The sequence below is a fragment of the Pyrus communis genome, chromosome 4 (genome assembly GCF_963583255.1).
Source record: "Pyrus communis chromosome 4, drPyrComm1.1, whole genome shotgun sequence".
NCBI classification, from domain to species: Eukaryota; Viridiplantae; Streptophyta; class Magnoliopsida; order Rosales; family Rosaceae; genus Pyrus; species Pyrus communis.
The window spans coordinates 19,245,994-19,270,862 of record NC_084806.1 but is presented as its reverse complement, the minus strand read 5'-3'; the positions used below and the strand labels follow the sequence as shown (position 1 = coordinate 19,270,862).

The window sequence follows — 24,869 nt, the reverse complement described above, 5'->3', positions numbered from 1 at the left end:
CTTCATGACTAAATGGAACTATCTGGGCTTATTTCTTGAATTGTTTTGTCCCATGCGTTCTCACTTATCTCTCTCTATATTCTTTTCTGCATGTCCTAACCCCCTCCTCAATTTTGTATTACCTCTCATCTTTATGTAAGTGAAGGGTTTTTCGCTATGTTTAAAGGGAATCTCCCTTTATGGCTTGGTCTTCCCCTTTTTTCTCCCTAGGCCTCATATTATTCCCCTTTTACTATAAGATAGCTGCACTGTTAAGACCTGCAGTTTGCTTCTTCCCAAGATGCGCCTTACCCAGGACGGCCTTCCGCATGTGCTAATTTTGGTAGCACGCCTCACGGCTTTCGTGCGTTGGTTGTCTGTGCAAGCTGGGAAGGGAAAGTTAACATTAAATGCATGACTTGCTGAGTTTGGCATACATTTAATGCAGGAACCTGGTTTGGTCTTAGCTAAGAACGTTGGCTTGCTAGGGAAAGAGGCAAATTAGGCTAGTTCTTTCTCAAACTTACCCACGTAAAATACAAGGGCCATGAGCTTGGACTTTTGGGCTCCCAAGCAACCCAAAGTCTTCCATAATCTTGACTCCACGTAGGCCCGATGAACTTTCGTAACCATCCACACCACAATTCACTTGATAAGCCACAAGCATGTAACTTGGGCTTAGTATGAATAGTGACTAGCATGATAAATAGGCATGGTGTGAACCGGTCTAATTACCATAGCATGGCATGTTTGTAAATATATTTCCTCCTCGATCTTGCACCTTTGCATTCATTTAGGCTTGAATAGAGGTTTGCATGACAATTGGGCTTTGAGGTTTGATCGGGTTTGCGTGTGACATTTTTGGGCCTCAACATTAGCCCCCATGATTATTTGGGTTGTGAATGACCTTGGGCGGGCTAAATAATCAAACCAAGGCCTAAGTGGTTCTTTTGAACGTGGCTTTCCTGATGGGAGTTCTTCTCCTTTCTTTCTTTCTTTTTCGCATGGATGCTGGTGACCTATTGACAATGTGCTTCCTTGCTTTTCGTGCCCGTTTCATGACCCAAAGAATTCTGGGACCTCTCCTCTTTTCTTGGTAATCATTTTAGACACCTCTCTTCTCTAGGATAGGTATTTGTATTCTTTTCTTTTTCTCTTTCTTAATTCTTCTTTCCTTCGCAACTTTTTCTTCTACCATTCCTTTATCATTCATCGTACCTCATACTTGCATCTTTATGTGCTTTTGGGTTCTTTAGTGTTCTGCATCGAGACATTATTTCATGTAAGGAAGAGTTCCTTAACCTTCATCTTCAAAAAATTTCTTGTTTCCTTGTCTTCGCTGACGATCTTGCTGGTGAATCCAAGCATGATGTGGTCTTTTGCTTACGCTTGGGAAATTTCGGGTTTTGATCTTCATAGAGCGAAGAGGCATGATCTTTCCCTAGGGAAATCGAACTCATGCTCCTCTATGACTTTCGATCTTGGGTCTCCCCTTTGTAGATTTTTTTTCTTTCTTTTCATGTGCCTTGTGGTATTGTCATTTAGCCAAACTTTTTTGCATGTTGGTGCGTGCTTGAGCGGGATTGATTGATCAATTGCATTGATCCGCTTGGCATGATTAGCTTGAACGCATATAACCTTTTTTTTGCTTGGATATACGTATAACATACTTTTCGAGGCTAGATTTTTTTGGGCTTTGATATCATGGCATGTGTAGGGAAAGATGCATGCGTTTTGCGTGATAGCATGTATGGAAAATAATCTTATGTCAAAGTCTTAGACTCTTGCATGAAAGGCTTTGAATTTTATGCACGTATCCTTTTGCATTCACGGGGCACGCTTGCTTGTTTTCCCAGGGTGTGCTTGCTTGATTTCTCGGGAGAGATTCCTTGTTGTGTTTCACTTTGTATGCTTATATATCTTACCTTGCATGATATGATGTATTGTGACCCCTATTATTCGTTGCCTGTTTCCTATAGGAATTTTATGGCTGTGGTTTCTCAAAAATACTTAGGCATCGTACAAGAGTCATTTTCAACTACTAACCGACTCCATCGAGGTAGACCACCGCCTTCTTTCGGCTTCCAGAACAAGGCTTTCAAGGGAGAAGAGCATTTCCTGGACGAGGTTCATCTCGTATATCCCAAGTGCGTTTCAAGGTGCTGCATAAATAGCAGACGGTTCCCTGCGGTTCTAATCCATTTTGACTTTTCTTGTAGTGAAGCCACCGACTAGGCTAACTGGGTTGATACCGAATTAGGATTGTCTAACCAATACGCCATCCTGAAGAGGGTAGAAGTCTTGGATGCCGTGTTCTTGATTGAGAAGCAAGTCGTCCATGTAGAGTCTGATTTCCTTCAGTATATGGTTAGAAGGTGGAGCACAGAAACTCATACCTTTATTTGTGCTTGGGGAGAGTTCACCCCATGCTGGAGGACGTAGCCAACATCCTGCATCTTCTTATCGTAGAGAACGTAAACCCCTTCCATTATGACATTCTTCTCGTGGATGCTGAAGTGTATAATATCTTGAAAAAAGGTGCTCCCACATCACTGAGCAAAGCCCTCTAGTTCAATGAATAGATAAAGCACTTTTGGCAGAAGAGTTTGGAGCCAATTTGTAGGTTTGAGGCCATACTACGCTTGTGGCTTAGTCGTTTTATATTTTGCAACAGTAAAGACACCTTCCACCGCCGAGTGATTGTTTTGGCCTTGGCGATTATGCGGGGCCATGTCCTTCCATTGGCTCCACAATTCCTTGGTCTCTTATACAGCGAGTTGAATGAGATTTATGCTTTCGATGAGCAGATAGCTGGCGATGCCCTGATTAAGAGTTTCTTACATGTTAGCTTCCCACAAATCTTCCTTTGGGAAATGATTAGAGGCTTGAAGATTAGTCATAACCTCTGCAGGGCCATTAAGAGCCGCTTTGTTATTGATTCATCATCTTATATGCCTGAGAAACTTCTGGTGGCATGCATTTGGTTTGAGAAGGTTCCCGAGAAAAGGTGAGACATCCTAGAGCTTCTTAATGACATGAGCAGTTTCATTTTTCGCCTTTGCACTGCGTTCCCTGAAGGTTTTGAACTGATGATGTTTTATACTAATGTCGTTTGTAGGGGAGACAATAGCATGACCCAAATTCCCTTGTCTGAGAATTTGGATTTCCCTTCCTTTACTGGGAAATCATTGGCTTTGTTAGCTTCGCCGATTCTGTTCCTTGGAGAGAACAGTAAGGAAATGAATGCAGTTTATGCTCATTTTCGAGTGAGGTGACAATTCGATTTTAACCAAGGGGTACCATGGTATTTCCTAGTCGAAGACAGTGTTTCCGTCAGTCGGTTATTTTGAAGCTTCGTCTATTTATTGCCCGAGAACCTTCGGCCTTCCCACTATATTTCCAACATTACTCAAGCGGGTTGCATCTCCAAGGCCCATATGATATATTGGACGAAGTGTTTTAAGGCTATCGCCAAGCTCCATGAAGACAAGCAACCGAGGTTACATTCTTATATCTTCAGCCATCCAAGGCTAGTATTAGATAATGTCACTTTTGGCTTAAAACGGCGATGTCTTTCTAAGGCTGGGGACAGTAACGTTCCTGGTGATTCTTCCCAAGGCATTAAGAAGAGCAAGGCATCTTGTGATGGCAGGGGAAAGTTTAGTAGACAGAATGATAGGGTAGCTTCATGTATGCTTCTTATTAGAACACCTTTTACTTTTATTTTTCTACTTAGCCCATGTTTTAGGAATCTTGTATTTTGTGATTTAGGTGGCAAGGTGAAACATTTCAGGCCTAAGCTGGTAAAAGATGGTCTTCCTAACAGTAGGAAATTTGTCACTTTTAATATTCCTAGTGAACCAAAGTGGAAGAATGTTTCGGCAAAGTCGAGGATGGGTAATGGATCTTCTAACATTGTTTTTTTTTCCTTGCTTGATCCCCAACGCCTTCAGAATTGCATGTTAACCGTGTCTTTTCATAGTAATATTTGATAAATAAGTCGCCTCTGCTGGTCTGGCCTGTAGAACTAGGAGTTCACAGGCCTTTGCATCATTTAGTGCCCCTAAGCATGCAGTGTATCTCGATACTTCCAGTTCAAGTGAAGAGGATTGGAGTATCGACGATGCTGCTGATAACAATGAGTCTATTAAGGATCTGGAAGCTACAAAGAGTAGCAATTCAAGTGTCTCTTCTGAGCTGGGAAACAAAATGTATCATTAGGCTTCCCTTAGGGAAGGTGCTGTCGGCAGAAAGTTGATTGGTGATGAAAATTTCAATGAGGTTAATGTTTTCCTCAATGATGATTCTGAGCGAATGTAGATTGTTCTTCCATAGTGACTAGTGTTGTGACTGCAACGACTGCAGAGGTATTATTTTTTCCTAATTGATATCTTAATGTGAATTTTTGCAACTACTTGCCCATTCTCTATTGCCCACATGAATTCATCTATGTGTTATGAGGTGACTAATCCCTATTTGAGCATCGACATATCTTTCTTCGTGTTGCATGTATGCATGTATATGCATGTTAGCTCATTAAGGCTTTACCTCAAATAGGCTTAGTGGCTCGTGATATTATATGTTTCTGCTTACTGATTTATCCATTCACGATGCACGTTTTGTGTTTTCCTCATAGGTGAATGTTGATGGCTCGGATGTGGTGATTTCTTCATCCATGCATGCTGAGAATGTTGGGGCAACTATCTCTCCTATTAATACGAGCGCTACATTGGCTTCTTCATGTCCTTAAGCCCTCAATGGTGTTCCTTCTGAACTCGTGGCTTTCCCTGAGGAAATGGCAGCAGATGATGGAGTTTTTCCAAGTGATGCCTAAGCTTTAAATGTTATTTTTTCTCCAAAGACTTTTCCTTCGGAAAAGCAAGCTTCAATTGAGGAGTAAGAGCCATGGCACGAGGCTTTGGTGCCTTTAAGAATGAGTTCAGAAATGGTGTGAGAATGCTAAATTCAATTGAAAAATTGATTCCTCAAGGCGAGACTTTCATCTTTCGCGTTGAGTTCAAAGGTATGATGGTTCGCTCAGGGTTGCTCGACGTCTTAGACATATTCTTCGAGATGGTAGGGGAGGCCGATGGAAACCTAAGGCAACTGTCACCCTATTTGTGCAGCATGGTGCTTAAGGAACTAAGGGTCCTATTGCTAGACATGGAGCGTGTACCCTATTCGGAGCTTATAGAACATAAGATGTTATGCTAGTGTGATATGATTAGCGATCTGGCGACCCTAGGCATGCCTATAAACTCATTGGTCGAGAGATTGAAGAAGCTTCGTGACACAATGTTTGGCTTTTGCCTCAAGAAAGACAAAGGCATCTTAGGGAAATTCGCCAAGGTTAGGGAGATAAAGCATGCCTTCGAGCTTAAGTGTAAGGTGTTGAAGCATGAGAAGTCCAAGTTGAAGTAGATGTGCCATAGCAGTTCAAAAGAGATGGCTAATTGCCTTTAACTTGCGACAGATCAAATGCGGGCTAATGCTTCCAGTGTTCATTTGGAAAGCTAGTCTGTTGTGGTCAATCTTTTATTTTTCTTAGGCAATGCATGTCACTTGGTTGTTTGTTTTGCTTTACCCTTGCTTCATTTTTCTTGGTGGAGCAAGATCTTTTGTTGTATCTTTCTTTCCAAATGGCTAGTTACTCCTTCAGATTATAAGCATGAGGCCTTCTTCGTTTTGTCTTAGTTTTGTTTCTCTACTTGCTTCAGCTTTGAACTTTAAAGGTTAACTTGGCATGACGTTTGAGATAATTTCTATTGGAATAACTTTGCTACTTAATTTCCATGTGTGGGGATTTGTTGACTAAAATCATGTCAGGCCTTGAGATACAGGCTGGATCTTTTGCTTGTTTCTAATGACTAATTTTGGTACTTTGTGCTCTATCGGTGAGTTTCCTTGAGGAAGGAGAACATTTAGGTGAGTTTCCTCAGAGAAACAGAGCGTGCTAAGAAGGCTTGACTTGCTCGAAATTGATTTGCATTGATAAGCTTCGATAGGCTTAGGCTTAGCATTGATTTGCATCAATTTGCATCGATAGGCTTAACATTGATTTGCTTCGATAAGCTTAGCATTGATTTGCATCGATAGGCTTAGTATTGATTTGCATCAATAGACATCAATAGGCTTAGGCTTAGCATTGATTTTGCATTGATAGGCTTTGGCATGTTGCGTGAGTATAGCTTTGAAAAAGCTTTAGTTGCTTAACTCAATGGTTTTGAATGGCGTGTTGTTGTGGCATGTTGCATAAACATTGAACCATTAAGCAGCTTACTTAGCATTGATTTTGCATTGATAGGCTTGGCATCGATTTGCATCAATAGGCTTTGGCATATTGCACAAGTATAACTTTTGGAAAAACTTTAGTTACTTGACTCCATAGTTTTGCATGGCGTGTTGGCTTGGCATATTGCATGAGTATAGCTTTTGGAAAATCTTTAGTTGCTTGACTCAATGGTTTTGCATGGCATGTTGGTTTGGCATATTGCATGAGCATTGAACCATTGAGCAACTTTCTTTGCATTGATAGGCTTTGGCATGGGAATTTATTATAGCCTTAGCATGTTTTGCCCCTTAGGGTGGTTTGCTTGGCGTAGGCTTTTATTATAGCCTTGGCATGATTACTATTATAGCTTGTTGAGAAGAAATCCTTCTAGTTACTCTTGCCAATGTAAAGAAACAAATGTACCAAATATTTTGACAAAATGCTCCTTCATTTCATTAAAATTTGAAGTACATCAATTATTGCATAGCTTTACAAGGCCTTATAGAGTAAGCAAAATGATCATTGCATAAAAGGAGCTTGTTTTTTCTAAAATAAGCATGAGCGTTTTAGCAATAATACGACTTTAGCCACAAAAAAGTTCTTCCCAGTGTGGGGCAAACTTTAAAGGATCTGCCTCCTTATGTGCTCGGCTGTCCTGAGGACGAGATCTCCTTCCTTGAAGTTAAGTGGCTTGATTATGCGATTGTAGGCTCTGATAACTTGTTGGCGGTATAAGGCTAATTTCTTAGCTGTTTCCGCTTTTTTTCCTTGAGTAACTCGAGATATCTCCACCTTCATTCTACACAGGTTGTGGTATTCCTTGGAGACGTGTGATAGACCTAAAGGATATCTGGGAGATACTTGCTCCAACCCCTAGAGTAATTGTGCAAAGTATCGCTTATGATCCTTAGTAGTACCTTATTTGTGACTTTGGCTTAACCGTTTTCCTAGGGGTAGTACGACATAAAGCAGTGGTGCCTGATCCTGTTTATTTTCCCTAATGAAGTTGGGTACTGCAGCTCCTGTTGCTTTCCCAAGAATGATTGTTTCCACCCATTTTGTGAAGTACTCAGTGGCAACCAGGATCCATATATTGGCTTTAGAAGCTGAGTTGAATGTTCCGGCCAAGTCGAGCCCCCAAGTGTGGAACAACTATAGAGTGTCCATATCTTTAGTTTCCTTAGGGGCTTCTTGGCATGTAATGCTTCCATGCTCGGGGCTTTACCACACAATATGGTTAGGCTCCCCCCAACACATCATAAACGAAAAACTGTGGTATCAACCAAAGTTCGCCTGGTGAAGGCGTCGTTGATTTATCCTTCTAGGTACAATGGTCTTTGATGATCAGGGAAAACCATTTCCATGTGAAGATCAATGAAGATAATGGCATCATTGTTCTATGGTTGGGTAGCGTAGCATTGGGGGCCGTAGTCCTTGGAAACATGCATAAGTGTTTTAGCAGCATCGATCCTTGCCTCTGGGTTACATCCAAGCTGATCAAAGGGAGATTTGAATTTTCAATCTCTCTGGAGGGCCTGTGTTGCAATAGGTCATTGCCCTTGGGAAAGGTAACGCTCTACTGCATCAGTTTACATGTCGGAGAGGTTGTGCGAAGTCACGGTAGTCATTTCCTGGTTGATTTGTTGTCATTATGGGGTTCTCAAGTTGTATGATTCTGACATCTCGACGATGAAGACATCGTCATTGTAGCTTGGGGAAATATCCATGATGCCTTCACTCTCTTCTCTTTATCTATTAACTTAGGACCATGGGTGTCACAGCTTTGTGGCTTTGAATATTTACACCAAAATGTCTTTTCCATGCTTCCAGAAGGTTCCCAAATGGCTTCCGGTTGCTTGGGATCGTTAATCCATAAGTGGTAGGCGTCGTCATCTCCAGAGCATATGATGGCAGCTGCTACCTCCTTCCTTCAGTGTTTCAACAAAGGGTCAGTGTCTGTGGTTTACGTCTTGCATGGCAGCTCTAGCATTTATTCGTAGATTTTTGCATAAAGAATCCTTCTTAGAGTTTGTTAAGCTGTAGAGGGATGTCCCATGCACTGGTGATAACGACAATACCTGGGATCTTTCATATCTTCCCTAAAAGGGACTTTGTAGGGCCTGGGTAGTTTAATAGCTCCACCTACAAACATTGCACCCAGGATGGCCTGAAATTCCTCGTCATTGGGCGCTAGTGAAGGATAGATTTCCCTATCCCTCTTCCTCTCCTTCTTTTTCCATGGGTTGTAGTCAGATATGTCATCCACAGCTAGGGCACGATGAGTTTCCTTCTTGTCAGTTTTCCAGGATCTCTTTGTAGAATGCTTGACTAACTTGCTGGTCTCTCCTACTGCTTCCAAGATTCTTGAGGACTGGGCACTACCAATGTTCTTCAAGTATACCCTGTAATCAGCAACAATGTTGTTAATGCAAATCTCCATAAATGTTTCCTCGTTCTCCTCATCATAGCACTCAAGGGCAAGGTCTCGGAAACGTTTGACAAAAGTCACTAGATCTTTCCGGTGCTTTTGGCACGTATTGTTAAGCTGAGTTGTCGTGACCCTTTCCTCATGTTAGAAGTATTTTTACAGAACTTGCCTGCTAACTCCTCCCAAGTCTGGATGGAACCTGGTGCGAGGGTAGTGTACCAAGTATAGGCACGGTCAGTTAGGCTTTTCGAGAACTCCTTGAGACAGAGCTTGCAATCTCCAACATGAGGACCTAAAAGCATATCCAAAGGAGATGTCAAATTGTCTAAATCAGCAATAACGATAATAAAAGACAGCATTAATGTTTTCCAACCGAGAAGCCAAATCTGATGTGGCATGACATGGATTGACATATCTCCCCCTTGCTGCCAAATTTGACAGCACCTTCAGATTTTTTTTAGTTAATTATTAAATGTTTTTTATTAATTTTTTATTGGTTTAAAGCATTATCCTTTTGCTTCTTTTCATTCCCAATGCAAAGAAAATACATATGAATTATTATTTTATGTTTAAAATTTGACATATCGGTTGGAGACCAAAAGTTAAAAAAATGCCAAAGTGCCACGTAAGCCTTCAAATTTAAATTTTAGGTTTAAAACTTGACATCTCCTTTGGAGATGGTCTAAAGCGTCAATGAGACGGCTCATATGTTCCTTAGGGCTACCCTTCCTCCCGTCAAAGAGAACAAGGTTAGGAGTCTTGTATCCCTTAGGATATGGCATGTGGAGAACGTTGACTAGGTATGGTGGCTTAGGAACATACCTCCAACCCTTCGAGCTCTCGTGCAACTTCTTTTCCAATATGGCAATAACATCTTCTTAAGTGACAAAGGATGGTGTTTTCTCAGGGCCCTTGTAAGCAGCAGCAATTGGCTCCTCTTGAGAAGTATTTTCCCTGGGCGTGCAGGTTTCGTCACTACTTTCTTTTTTGGCTTTGGGGTTAAGTTTTTCAACTCATTTACAAATGCATCAATTTCTTTTTGTGGTTCACCCAAAGCATAGAAGGTTACTTTGATGTCTGGTACGACATATTCATCCAGGTTCTCCTGGCTTTCCTGGTGCTGGCCTTCGTGTTGAGCCTCGTCAAGTTGGTAAGCAGCCTTGCTTGGCAGTGAGGCTTTACCGCTCCTTGTAGCATCTATACTGAATCTTCGAGTCATTGAATCAAGATGCGAGTTGGTCCCTAATAGAGTCACCAATTTATGTTGGGGGACTTTTAGGTCGAGGTGTGATGTGGTAAAAACTAACACACAAATTAAACCATATATATTATGCAATTGTAGTACGAGTAAGTAGGGAGCATTCTATTCCGGGGTTTAGAAGAGATGCTAATCAACACAAATTAAACTTAAAAAATTTAAAACTAAGTTAAACTAACAACAAAACAGTGACTGGGGAATTTTGGATGAATTTAATTAAAACAAAAGTAATTGGCAACAAGTAAATTAAGTTGTGAATGAAATATGGATGGAAGGATAGCTAAAGGATTTTTCTCCACACATGAATCATATGCATACAAATCGATTCCCAGTAATTCTTCATATAAACCATGAATGACAATACCCCAAATTAACCATGAACAACACTAATTAACTCTCAGATTTCCTTAAGTTCATTGAATTGGACTCAGCGAAGTAACCACATTATTCTTCTCAAGTTCCCTAACTATGAAAAACATGATAGAGATACATCTCGAAGATCATTAAGTTCTGTGAAAATCATAAGCATTGACAAAGAATTCGTACCTATGAAGCATGATACTCTTACCAAGAATTTACTTAACTCAATCGTGACTAGTGACTTTTACTACTAACAAATATAAGTTCATAACGATTAGATGAAATTCCTTTATATTCTAGCATCAAATCCCTACATGCAAACTAAGTGTGCACCCTTAATAAACATACAAGAATAAGTTCTCTATAAACCGGATAAGTAAATTGCATTCATGTTTTATGAAACAATAACTGGATGTAATCAATTTATATAAAACATATTATCATGGCTTCGAATTCACCTTTAACTAAAAAGAAACTTAGTTACACATGTTCATCATAATTGAAAAGCAATCTAAAATAAACATTGAAACTTAAAACAAAGATAGAAAGAACTTTGAAAAATCCAACAACATCAATGGATGAATGACAGGTGCGTCACCCTTCTAAAACGTTGCAGGACATTGCATATATATATATATATATGTATGTATGTATGGCATGGCTAAATCCAAGGAGGAAAGGGATTAGGCGTTTTGATTCATTTTAGGACTCTAAGAACAGTTGGAGATTGTTGAATGTGATTAGGATTCTTCCTTGCAACTAGAGATAAGATAAGATAGGATAAGATAATGTTTCACTCCAACTAGGATTCCTCTTTCCTGTGCAATTCCTTGTCTTCCAAGCCTCAACTTTAATTCCTTGTCTTCCAAGCCTCAACTTTAATTTATCCAGATTTTAGCACATGTTTAACATCTTTTAAACACCAAAAATGTCCAACCCATATGCTATCCACGAATGTTATCCAATCCAAGTCCAAAACTGCTCAAAATTGCTCCATTTGACCTTTTATTGTTAACTTTACCAACTGGACCTACAATAAAATGAAAATAACTTAAATTACTATAACAAATGGAAATCAATTAAGTAAATGAAAAGAAATAAGATAACAAAGTCACATAAATATGCTCCTATCAAGGTGGACTTGGGCTTCAAGAACGTCCTCTTGTCTCCCTTGGTTCGGTTTTGTACCAAGTCCCGGAATATCTCGAAAGAGTTAGCTTGTCTTAGGAAATATCCTGGTTGGATCAACGACGTGAAGATAGCATGATTTAGGCAAATAATGACTTGATCAAGAGAAGCGTGGTGTGGAAGCTAGAAGTTCATTAGTTTAGCATGTTGAGAGAGTTGGCATGGTTGCATGGTGTTTTCTGGTAGATAATCAAGGTTTCCTAGGGTAGCAGCAAAGCTTACGATAACTGGGATTTTAGTGGAAGGTTGTGGGGATTACTAAGGTTGCATGAATGGTGATGCTTAAGGCTTGAATTATGCTTCTGGACTAAATGGAACTATTTGGGCTTATTAACAGGGTTGTTTTCTCCCTTGCATTCTCTCCCTTACGTTCTCTCTTATCTCTCTCTGTATTCCTTTATGCGTGTCCTAACCCCTTCCTCCATTCTGTGTTACCCCTCCTCTTTATATAAGTGAAGGGCTCTTCTCTAGGTTCGAAGGGAATATCTTTTTCTGGCTTTGTCTTCCCCTTCTTTCTCCTTAAGCCTTCTATTATACCCATTTTGGTGTAAGATAACTGCACTGTTGAGACCTGTAGTTTGCTTCTTCCCAAGATGGGCCTATCCCAATATGGCCTTCCGCAAATGCTAATTCTAGTAGCGCACCTCACGGCTTTAACACTTTGGTTGTCTGTGCAAGCTAGGAAAGGATAGTCAGCATTAAATGCTTGACTTGCTAAGTTTGGCATACATTTAATGCATGAATATGGTTTGGTCATAACTAAAAAGGTTGGCTTGCTAGGGAAAAAGGCAAATTAAGCTAGTTCTCTCTCAAACTTACCCAAGTGGAATACAAAGGCTATGAGCTTAGACTTTTAGGCTCCCAAGCAACCTAAAGTCTTCCATTATCTTGACTCCCAGTAAGCCCAATGAACTTCCATAACCATCCACACCACAATTCACTTGACAAGCCACATGCATGTGACTTAAGCTTAGCATGAATAGTGACTAGCGTGATAAATAGGCATGGCGTGATCTGGTCTAATTATTGTAGCATGGCATGTTCATAAATATATTTCCTCCTCGATCTCGCACATTTGCATGTATTTGGGCTTTAATAGAAGCTTGCATGACAATTGGGTTTCGAGGCTTGGTCGAGCTTGTATGTGACATTTTTGGGTCTCAACAGACACAAACATACTTTGAACATGAAGAAGATGAAATGCTTGATGGGAATAACATGAATATTTGGTTGAAATTGAAGTTGAAGCAAATAACATGAATATTTTGTTATGAACATGGTTGAAATTTATGGCACATAATGTTGGGTGGCAAAACATCAACACGTACATAAAATAGGTGTAGCGGAGATGAGAATGTTTTGTTAGATATGTGGGCACACGAGAAATGATAAGATTAGGAATTAGGACATTCGAGGTAAAGTAGAAGTAGCAGAAATTGAAGGAAACATGAGAGAAAATCGGTTACGGTGGTTTGGACATGTGAAACAAAGGCCTACTAACGCTCCGATTAGAAGATGTGATTACAAGACAGAGGTTCAAGGCCAAAGAGGTAGAGGAAGACCTAGGAAGACCTTGGAAAAGACTCTATGAAAAAACTTAAAGTACTTGGATCTAACGGAATACGTGGCACAGAACTGAGCGCAATGATGTTCTAGGATTCGTACAGCCAACCCCACTTAGTGGGAAAAAGCTTTGTAGTTGTACTATCCTGCTTCTTATTCACCTTAGTCCTTAAAGCTAGTCCAATCCGAGGTAGTCCTGGGCAACAAATGCATCTAAAATTTCAAGTTCCCCAAATTTTCGAAGTTGGGGCAATCTCAACTTGGACCATTGGACTCTCACTTCAACGAGGTAATACTAGGTAGAGTAAGTTTTGTAAACTAAATGACATGGAAGTTGATAATTAGATTATTACTTAAGTGTTGATTAACGTGCTTATTTATAAATTTAGTTTACCTAGCATTGCTTTTCATCCCACGCTTTCCCACTTTTGCTCAGCTCCCAAACACTTGGAACTAGAATAACCACAATAAATGACCCAATGGTAAGGGCGCATACTGCAGTTCCTTGATAAATAAATAAATGTTGGAGGTTCCGGGTTTGATACTCTAAGTTAGTGAGTTTGCTTGATTGTGGCCACGGATAAAGTAAAATTCCCATAGCCTTTTCGGATTCAGAAATGATGAATAATTATGGTTGGCCACCCGTTGTCATCTTTTTAGACCAACTCCAATGGTGGTGTAACATCCCATATCGTCCAAGGGAGTGGATCATGTAAGTCTTATATGTATATTCTCATCTCTACTTAGCACGAGGCCTTTTGGGAGCTCACTGGCTTCGGGTTCCGTAGGAACTCTAAAGTTAAGTGTGTAGCGCGCGAGAGCAATCCCATAATGGGTGACTCACTGGAAAGTTGTCGTGTGAGTTCCCAGAAACAAAACCGTAAGGGCATGGTCGGGGCCCAAAGCGAACAATATCGTGCTACGGCGGATTCGAGCCGGGGATTTGGTGGGGGCCCGGGTCGAGATGTAAGAGGTGAGCTAAAAGCCAAATTACCCCCTAAAATTTTCCCTAAAATCCAATCCAACCCAAGGAGAAAATTTGAGCTAAATGCTAAACCAAGGCCAAATTTCCCCCCAAAATTTAGCCCAGAAATCGAATTGGACTCCACTCAATATTTATCGGAATTTAAATTTTTTTAGATTAAAATATTCATAAAATTAATTTTCGATAGTCTACATATTTATTTTTTTTTTAAATTTAATTTAACAAAAAAAAATAGTCTAAGTTCATTCTTTAATAATCCTAGGCTAAAATTTTAAGTTAAAACGGTTAGAGCAGAAAAACTATTTCTAGATTAAAAATTAAATTTTAAAATATTTGACTTTTAGTCCAACCATTAGAGATGGTCTTAAATTCAAAAAAAAAAAAAAAAAAAAAAAAACTAGAGCTAGAAAAACAGTTCCCAAGAAAAAATGAGCAACGCCAGAAGGGCCCTTCTATCCCCAAATCCGTTAGTTGAAAACCCCGCCCAAACCCCGCGCCAGAAAGTTCCCCAAATTTCTTACCAGTCTCCGCTCGTCTCAACGATTCGAGCAGCACCTCCAACCCACAACTCAAGCTCTCCGTCCTCCGCTTCACACTAGGTATCTCTCTCTCTAGATTGAGATTTTGAATGTGATTGGTTGATGGGGTTGTGTAGGAATCCTTGGGCTGGACGAGTCCTACTTACCCAGATGGATTGGATACGGGTTCGGTTCGCTTTTGATTTTAAACCATTTTGTTGGCTCAACTGCAACCCCAGTATAGCTTGTAAGAGAACGAAACGATTTTTCGTGTGTTAATTTTGTTTCAGTTTGTGTTGGATTTTATGTTAATTTCTGTGGGTTTGTTTTGTTTTCGGTTTTCGTATAGAGGACGGAAGCTTTGGATCTGTCTTTGGCTGCATTCTCGTAGCACTTCCCTACAACAACAACAACAACAAAATATTTTTCCACTAAGTGGGGTTGGTTATATATTCGTTCTGGATTTATTTTCATAAGGATTCGACGTAATCTAGGAGTGCCGGCTGTCGACTACCTAACACTCTCTTCCTCCTTCCTTATCCAGACTTGGGACTGGCAATGTAAGATAAACTTAGACGGAGTTTCCGTAGCACTTCCTTATCTTGGAAAATTTCTCAAGGTATAATTTCCAAGGCCCTTATAAACTCCATTTGATTAGATGTCGATGTGCACAAAACTCGTAAAAATGCAAAGCGGCTTAAAGTGATATTCGATGCATGAGCCCTTATTGTGTGCTTTGGATGAGGGACTTTAAACTTCCATGGAACTTTGGCTAAATTTGTTAAGAATGCACCACAAAAATTACAAGGAGAGACTTAAAAATGACTAGATACAATAAGTTTAAAAGAAATTTCAAATGACTCGTTGAAAGGTGTCATTTTAAAAGTCCATGTAGCGCAGTTGTTGTGTTTTTGCAGTGCTCCAATAGTTCATTGGTGGTGTCCGTGTAACTTTTTATAATTGAGTTTATAGTTCATTGGTTGAAAGTCCGTCATCCAAGCATTAGGTTAATCCATTTTACTTTTTAATATGAAAGAACATACGGGATTCTCAACGGCTGAATCGGATAAGAGAGTAGAATTTCTTTATGTGAGTTAAAATAGTAGAACCAGTACAATTTATAGACCAATTCGCACCAAGAGTTCAATCCCAATCCATGGGAATATCGGGATCTTACATTCTTAAGCACTCATCTATTGAGACTGGATCACGATGACTTTGTGAATAGCTTGTTGTATGCACTGCCTAATCAGCATTTTTGTATGCCTGACTATGTGGAATTTATTGCAGGGTGCTATTCCGATGGATCAAACGAGCATCCCACAAGGGTGTGAGAAAATATTTGTGATATCACAAAATGTCTCAGATACTCAGGAGGAGGACTTGGCTTGGGCTATGTACATCTTGTTGTGCAATACAAACACGATAGCAGTGGTACATAGCAGGTTTTTATTACATTTTGGCACTTCACAGTTATAAAATTTACCTGGCAGATAGATGAAGGGGAAAAATCCATATTTATTTTGGATAACAAGGTACATTTTGTCATGTTAAGTGAGAGTAAATAAAATTGTGCTCTTGGGTTTTTAGATGTTTTGTTTAAGGTCTTAAAATGCAGTTGCTAATATTTCAGATAATATCTGTTGAAAATAACTTGTGCATACGCGGCTATTGGAATTTGGAACATATCAGATGAGGTTTCAATAGCCGACGTACTTGGTTGGTTTGAGAAACAGATTGAAAGCATTGGCATTTCTGATGTGAAGGAGACCCTGTACCGTTCTCAGATTGAAGGTAGCTATAACTTGGGTATTATTTAATCACCGTTGTTTCCGAAAATGACTGCCTTTACTTACAACAGTATGAAACTTTTGTCTATGTTTAAGATTCTGGACCTCTGGGATATGCTACCGCAGGGGACTCGTTCCCTCCTTGTACAACCAATTCTGCAAGTTCAGCATTCAAGTGACGATGAGATCCAAAAAGTTGAAGGATTTGTCTTGTTGGCTTCCAGCATGGGGTATGCATACAGTGATAAGGACAGAGCCTGGATTGGAGCTCTCACAAACAAGATCAAGGGTAAGCGATAAAGATAGAGCCTGGATAGGAGATCTCTCGAAGAAACAAAACTAAACCAGAAAATAAGTGTAGTTGTATAGCATATGAATTGGAATGCAGGATTCTTCTTCAAAATGCAGCTTTATGGTTTGATTTTTGCTGATACAATCGTAGCAGGTATTATTTTCGTAGGTACCAATTGCTGTGTTGGAATTCATATAAGATTTGCACAGTGTTCATAAAAACGGTTGAGACAGCCGCCTAGGCGGCGCTTGGGCGCTTAACGGCAATGATCCGCTGCGATTAACTCAAAATTGTTTCTTAAATCGGCAAGGTTTGTGCGGACGCTGGGCTGTTTGGCAGCTAGAAGAGAGGGAGAGCGAGCGCATTGGAAGCAGGAAGGAGCTCGGAGAAGAAGCGAGAGAGGCTGCTGTAGAAATTTACAGAGTGACAGAAGAAGAAGAAATGGAAAAACAGAGTAATCGGAGAAGGAGAAGAAGAGGAAAAGGAAAAAAATTCAAAACATTAATAGGCTTTCCTTTTTCCAAGGAAGAAAAGGAAAAGAAAACCCCAAAAAAAAAATGCGTGTCCACTTTCCAAGGTGTAAAAACGGCTCCACCTTTTGGAATCCTACCTGATGTGAGAGAGTGGGGGTGGAGGGGAGGTGTCAAACCTCTCACACGAGGATTTTTATGAACAAACTTTTGATTTTTAAATGTTTATGAACTACCCAACCCACTAGGTAGGGTTTTTAAATATTTATTGTTTAAAAACTAAATACTAATTATTTAAAATATCTTGAATTATATTTTATCTGTTTGAATTTAATTAATTTAACTTACTAATCACTCAAACTGACTTGAATTATTATTTCATTCCTATGAATTAAATTAATTTATATCATATGTAATAAATTTACTCAAAACCGTCTACTCCGTCTAGGCCCCAGCCGCTACGCTCTAATCCACCACTACATGGGATTTTCACTTTTATTTTTAAAAAATTAGATATAATCATTCGAAATGTTTTAAGTTATACGGTATATATGTTTAATGTGTTTCTAAATTTTGAACTTGTTGGATACTCTTTTTGTATTTTATCATTCTTTTATTATCTTACCATAAATTTCATACAAGTATAATTTTTTATGTGTCAGTATGCACTTATTTACAAGATATACAAGAAATTTACCTAAATCTGCTTAGGCACCCGTCTAGATCTCGCCTAGCCACCTAAGCACTAAGCGTTGTAGCTCGACTAGCACATAGCGTTTTTTAGAATCTTAGATTTGCATGAGAAGAAGTGCACAAATACAATCCTTGCTTGATTTGCAAACTACAGTAAAAGTATAGACATTTAGCTTACTTCTTTTAGGATACCAGAATTATGTGAACTAGCCTTCATGCACAAGCTCACGCTCGTGCAAAAAACATTTTTTAAATCACGACGTGCTATATGCGACTTACAAGTTTTAAATGTATTTATATAAATGAATTGACAAAAGGAAAGTCAAATATTTGAAGTAAATGAATAATCTTAGATCATGCTAGAAAAAACCCCTCACAAATCAATCAAAGCAACTAAATTCACATAATAAAATCGGTTTTTCAATTTCCATCTACATTCTATTGAATTTACATTAAGAATAGAGAAAATAATATTTAATAAATAACTGATTGAATCACATTATTACTAGCCTATTGTGAGGCTAAGCTCATCCCCCTCTCCCTTAGACCATCTCCAACAGTGGGCTAAATGCCAAATTTCCCCCCTAAACCATCTCCAACCCATGCTAAAACATTGGGCTAAATGCCAAATGTTAAAGTTGGGCCAAATACCCCCCAAAATCACCCCCCCCCGCGCGACTAGACTCGCTGGCCCAAAGGCCAGTCTCGGCCAGTTCACTCGCCAACGCGCCCCACGCGGAGCACTTACTGTCCGCTCCCGACAGGGTGGGCCCCGCTGTCAATGGGTTGTCGGCCACCCAGATCACCTCCAACGGCTACTTTTGCAATCCAACGGTTGCATTTCAAGGACCGTTGGTTGATCCAACGGTCCAGATTCAAATTTCATTTTTTAAAATATGTTATTTTAAAATACATTGAATCCAATGGCTGAGATCAAATATAATCAAATCTAACGGTAAAAAAAAAAAAAATTTAACGGCCCAAATTTAAATCTAACGGTTAAAATAATTAAAAAAAATTATTTAACTCAAAATTCACCCAAAAACTCTATAAATACCTATGTATTTGTTCAAACATCCACACAAAACTCAAATTTCTCTTACAATTCTTCCAATTTATCTTTCTACCATTTCTTTCCATTTCCAAATTGTTCAACATGGCAAGAGAGTATATTAGAGGTCGTAATTGGACTTGTGAGGAAGATGTTGCTCTATGCTTGGCACGGTTGGTGAATTGAAAATTTGGTGTTGAAAGGTTGGTGAATTGAAAGTTAGCCCAGGGTTGAAAGATTGGTAAAAGTTGACGGCTTGCTTTGTGGGAAATTTAGTGATTTTTCAATATTTATCGGAATTTAAATTTTTTTAGATTCAAATGTTCATAAAATTAATTTACGACAATCTACATATTTATTTTAAAAAAAATATTAATTTAAGAAAAAAAATAGCCTAAGTTCATTCTTTAATAATCCCGGGCTAAAATTTTAGGCCAGAACGGTTGGAGTAGAAAAGTTGTTTCTGGGCTAAAAGCTAAATTTTCCGGGCTAAAATATTTGGCTTTTAGCCCAACCATTGGAGATGGTCTTAGTGTAGATAATATTGTTTGTTCAAAAAAAAAAAAAACAATCATTTGATAACTAATTTAATCACATTATTATGCGAGTGCAAAAAACCATTTTTATAATAGGCATTACACGCATCTTAAGATGTTTTGAACATGTTAAAAAATAGAGAAAATAATATTTAATGAACATTGATTGAATCACATTATTGCTAGCATATTGTGAGGTACTAATTAAAAAATAATAATTGTACAAAAATAATTAATTATTAAAAAAAAAACTGTCAAAATGATGAAAATAGCCTTAGATTATTTGGTGCATTATTTTGGGTTACTTTTGAAGTTTTTTATTTTGGGAGCATTTTTATCCAAAACTTTTTGGTAAGGCTTGTGATCTCAATAGGGGTTATTGGCTTTATACATAAAGATTAGAAAGTACATAAGAAGAACTTTGCAGCTTACCCCAGGGCCCTGAAGTTTTCATGGCCCAAGACATAATAGTAACGTTGGGCTCTTATGTTGCAGTTTAACCTTATGCTTATAAGGCCCTGACTGCCGATGCAATTATCTCACCCAACTTCCCTCAAGGTCGGCCCTTGCTCTTGGTCTCCATGTAGCGTAAGTACCATTGTTTTGACAAGAAACGATAGCGATATTTCATTGATCTCACAAACAAATATAAGGGTTCTAATTTGATACATTTGTTCTAGTGACTAATACATTGATCTAGAGTGAATTCGCACAAACAAGTGATTAATTAAAAACCTTTACACAACTACTACAAGCAAAGTGCACCACTACAAATTTGTCACAAGAACGATAGACGTGACAAACCAATACTAGTGCACACACACGATCTTTGCAGATGAGCAAAGCCACACAACGCCATAGCAAGAGAACGAGACCACATAAAATCACCGTTGAAAAACGATCTTTGAATTCCCATCATTTCGAAATTTCTAGTAGCATCAATACTCAGTTCAAATCTACGTAAATTGCTAAAGAAAATATGATACCCAAATTGGCTATTTATCATAATATCATAGTCCTTGTTGTGATGCTGCTGCCGGTGCCTCCAACTAGGTCTGACATTCATGTCGTGTTTTTCATATTTATATCATTTTCGTGACATATTTGATATTATAATAAATCGTGTCGTGTAACACTTGTTAAAATAAACAGGTAATATGATCCGATTCAATATTGACCCGTTAATATTAAATGGGTAATATGATCCTACTTGCTATTTGTTAAAGAAAAAATATTTTAAATCAATAAATGATCAAATGAAAAACGTAATACTAGATACTACATTGTCACATAAATTCTATAAATACTAAAACCCGGTTGCACTGTTCATAAGCACAGTGAAATGACTGAAAATGCCCCTGTTTTAGTGTTCAGATTGATCTTTGTTTTCCTCATCAGCACAGTAAAATTACGAAATTGCCCATGTTAACACGTGTATCTCCGTTGTGCGCTGTCGTTCCTCCGTGTCCCGGTGGTTTTTGGAATTCGACATCAATTGTTTTCACAGCATGGAACGAATGGACTGGCCCCAATCTCCTCCACCTCTTCTTTCCCGCTCCAGTGCTCCATTGTGGATAGCCATTCCTCCTCTTTCAACGAGATTCTCTTCAGTAAAAGAAGAAAAAAAAAAAAAAAAAAAAAAAAAGAAACCACCGCCAACCCTAAACCAATTCACCCAAATCCGGCGACTAGCTCCACAGCACACGCGAGAACCGCGACGCACCACCAGTCCATCCGCGCATTTTCCATAACCCTATTTACGGAAGGTAAGCAATTTATCTTCTGGTGATTTTTCTAGGGATCCAAGGATTGAAAATACAGAGTTTTTGTTTCTCAATTGATTCAAAGCATAGCATTAGAAAAAATATGTAACTATTGGGGGGTTTTTTGTTCAAATTTTTCAGATTTTGAGGGTTTTGTATCCAGGCTCAAACGTTGTTCGTCGCCTTTCAAATCCCTCTATGCTCACGGTAAGCAATTTAAACTTCTGTGGTTATTGAAATATGTTTGATTATATGGGCATTGAATTTAGTATTCTAGGTTATTGAATTTGAATAACTATTATTGGGGTTATTAAATCAGCACAAGAGTCAATTTGGTATTCTGGTTTATTTGGCATTTGAGTCTGCATTGGAATTTGAATTCCTCATCTCTAAGTTATTCAAAAAACAATCCTACCGTATGGAATATCCTGTTTATTCGATGTTTATTTTCTGATTTATTTGTTATTCCGCTTAAATTTCATGGCTGTATTTTTTTAATAGCTATGCAGTGGAATGGACGAGAATGTTCTGGGTTCCAGTGCTGAACTCTTTTTTGCTCCAATTGATGCTTCTTTTGCTGATGATGCACCTCTTCTACCTTCTGGTTTACGCATCATTCCTTTTGATTACGGGAAGGTTAGCCTCTAAACTAAATCCCATTCCCAAGTGATGTTATATGACAGCTTTTATACCGGCACTATGTCTTTAAAGGAAATCTTCATTAGCGCTCTGAAAAATGTTTGCGGAAGCTTCCTGTCCGAATCGTACCATGGACTCTGCTGGTTCTTTTATGATTGTATTTTATTGTTTTTTTTTTTTTTTTTTTTTTTTTTAATTTTTTTTTATAGGTGCTAAAGTCCAGATTTTGATCTTTTTATAGGGTATGTTCTGTTGGATGCTCAGAGAGATAGGAAACTGCAATTTACTTTTGGATATGCTCTATAACAAACTGCAACTTACATTTGGATTTGATTCTTCACTGATGTGGATGTTGTGATGGGGTTTATTAATTTTCAATATTCTTCAATTCTTTTTAATCTGCAAAAATCAAATTGCCCCTGGAATTAAATTCACATTGCATTAATATGTATGCTAGAGGACTTTACAGTATGCTATCAAGTTTAGACAGACAACAATGAATGACCAACTTAGGATTAATGCCTCTATTAGTTTATTCAAATTTGATGCTCTCTCATATGGTCGAGAAATATATATAGTTGTCTTATATTTTATAAGAGAAATTAAGTACATTGACAACATCATTCATCCTCTGTGTTTATTTTTTATAATCTGTTTTTCCCGTCATTTTTTTTTTCTGCTATGTAATCTCATTTGGTTTTTGATTCTACTACATGTTTTCATTTTTAATTGCTTTTCTTAATCTATTTTCCCCCCTCAATTTTTGTGCTATGTAATCTCATTTGGTTTTCGATTTTCCAACAGGTTTTCATCTAAAAAGAAAATGCTTCGTCCGTGTACATTCTACATCGCTGCTCAGGTATGGTCGTATAGAATTCTTTTTTTTCCTTGCTCAATCATTATTTTCTTTTTACTACTTTTGAATCTTCCCCCAATGATTTTTTTTTTTAAAAGAAGAGCAATTTGCTTCTGCTTCAAACCTGCAATGAGTAAGTTCCTCTGATCTGTGAATTTTAGGGTTTCAGAAAAGGTTATCGGCTAGAAATAGTATGACATTTTGGGAGTTAATGTTTTGAGAAATAGCTCTGAATTTTTGGTTTTATTTTTGCTGACTTTTGAAGTGGTTGTGGAAACCGGTTCTTTTGAACCAGTTTAATCGGTTTTAGTGATTGTATGTGGAGTGGGTTTTTGAATTTGTTTAGCGTATCTCAAAAGGTCAAGATTATATTTTCCTTCATTTTCTAACTAACCAAACAGAAAATTAGCTCTCTCTCCTTTGTTTGGTTTAACTTTTACAAATTGATACTTTATAAGTTTCTTAAGTTACTTCAACCATTAAGTTTGAAATAATTGAATACTTGAAAGTTGGGTTTCGTTTGATTGTTTGTGCTAATTGAGCTAATCTTTTGTTTTGTAGCAACAAGGAGAAATGAGTCGGCCGGAGGACTCTGAAAGATGATTGTTGTTGTTGCTGCTATAGATATGCAGGCGGATCCTTCGGAGGGAGAGTTAGGCTTGGATTGAGAAGTGGGATAATCCTCTGCAATGCTATCAAGAAAGTTCAAATTGGAGTTGTGCCCAAGGTGACCCTGATCCTTTGATCCTTTTCCAAATTCTCTCATTTGTGGATGTTATTGAATGGTATGCATACGGAAGAAATATGGGAACCATTGAAATGTTGAATACTTTGATTTTATGTATTTTTTCAAGGAATGGAAGAACCTTTGAATGAGTAGGGTTCCTTAATTGAAGCAATTCATGTTATGACTGGATCACTATTTCACCTATCGCCAATGAAAATTGTTGTCGACAGTAAGCATTGAAAACTGCTGTTATGTCTAAGATGTTTTTATCTGTAAAAACATTCAGATATGGTGTATCTTATTAACTTTCTCATGACTGCCAAAGAAAATTACTGTGTCGACTAGGCATTGAAAACTGCCATTATTTCTAAGATGTTTTTATCTGCACAAACATTCACATATGGTGTATCTTAATAACTTTCTCATGCTATTTTATTTGATTCTATAATCAAAATTTTGTAGCTTTTAGATTTTGTGGATCTTAGTAAATTAGTAAATTAGGTAGTACAAAGTACTCTTTTGCTTCTTTCATTGAATGTGGGTGAATCATAGTTGCATAAGCAATGATGTAGTTCACAATTGCTAAAAACATTTGGCTTACTACTCTGACAGTTGTGCATCTAATCTTCTGTAGGTCGGCATTATTCATGCTATCAAAAAGCTCCATAGTGATCTTCTAGCTATGGATTAGCGGTTTCACTTATGCATCTGTCCAAGAAATCTGTTGTCAGATAATGCCTGCAGCTCGGGCTTTTCCTTTAGTAAAGCTGATTGATACATTGCAAGACTACCAAGAGAACACGTAAAGTTTTATTGCACCTCATGTGTTTAATAAATTCTTTTAGCTTTCATTTGTTTGCAATGAAACTTTTACTATCGTTTTACACTCCTAGAAAATCTCACTATAGGCCTTTTATCTGATTCTGCAGTCAACAAAAAATTTTCATTGAATACATAGTGTTTGATGGAGTGACTGATGAAGACCAACATGCATACCTACTCGGTAAAAACTCGGGAAATTGCTAGGGACATTTCAACTGGTGAGTTCTAATTTTTATGTACTTGCAGAATAGGAGGAACTTCAATCCCTTTTGTGTGTTTCGTATAATATATATATATATATATATATATATATATATATATAGACACACACACACACACACACACACAAAATAACCTTTGCATTTGTTGTCTCCTTTCCTACAATTCATGAATTAATACCTTTTCATCCAATTGGTATTCTAAGTAAATTCACAACCAGTAATGAAAGCAAAGTAATGAGCTTTTTTTCTTTTCTTAACTATTTTTTTTAGATCATGGAATGCTTTTCTCATCCTGAGATTGTAACCCAATCAATAAGCAAGTGAAACACAGAAGTTCTTCAGAGCAATTCCACCCCTAAAGACTTTGCACTAGCACCCAGCTCATTTATCCACTCAAGTAAACAGTAATAGATCCCAATGAACAGTAATAAGCCAAAGCATCTCCACCCCTAACCAAAA

General features: G+C 38.2%; 1 long non-coding RNA gene and 1 pseudogene across 1 annotated transcript; both read left to right on the top strand.

Annotated features, from left to right (window-relative positions):
• Positions 1–14,460: 14,460 nt before the first annotated feature.
• LOC137730698 (protein COFACTOR ASSEMBLY OF COMPLEX C SUBUNIT B CCB2, chloroplastic-like) lies at positions 14,461–16,640 on the top strand (annotated as a pseudogene).
• Positions 16,641–20,924: 4,284 nt separating this feature from the next.
• Positions 20,925–24,497, top strand: LOC137732291 (uncharacterized). Its single transcript, XR_011068323.1, has 6 exons — positions 20,925–21,148; positions 21,287–21,352; positions 22,589–22,643; positions 23,202–23,367; positions 24,002–24,169; positions 24,297–24,497. It is a non-coding gene; the product is annotated as an uncharacterized lncRNA (long non-coding RNA).
• Positions 24,498–24,869: the final 372 nt, after the last annotated feature.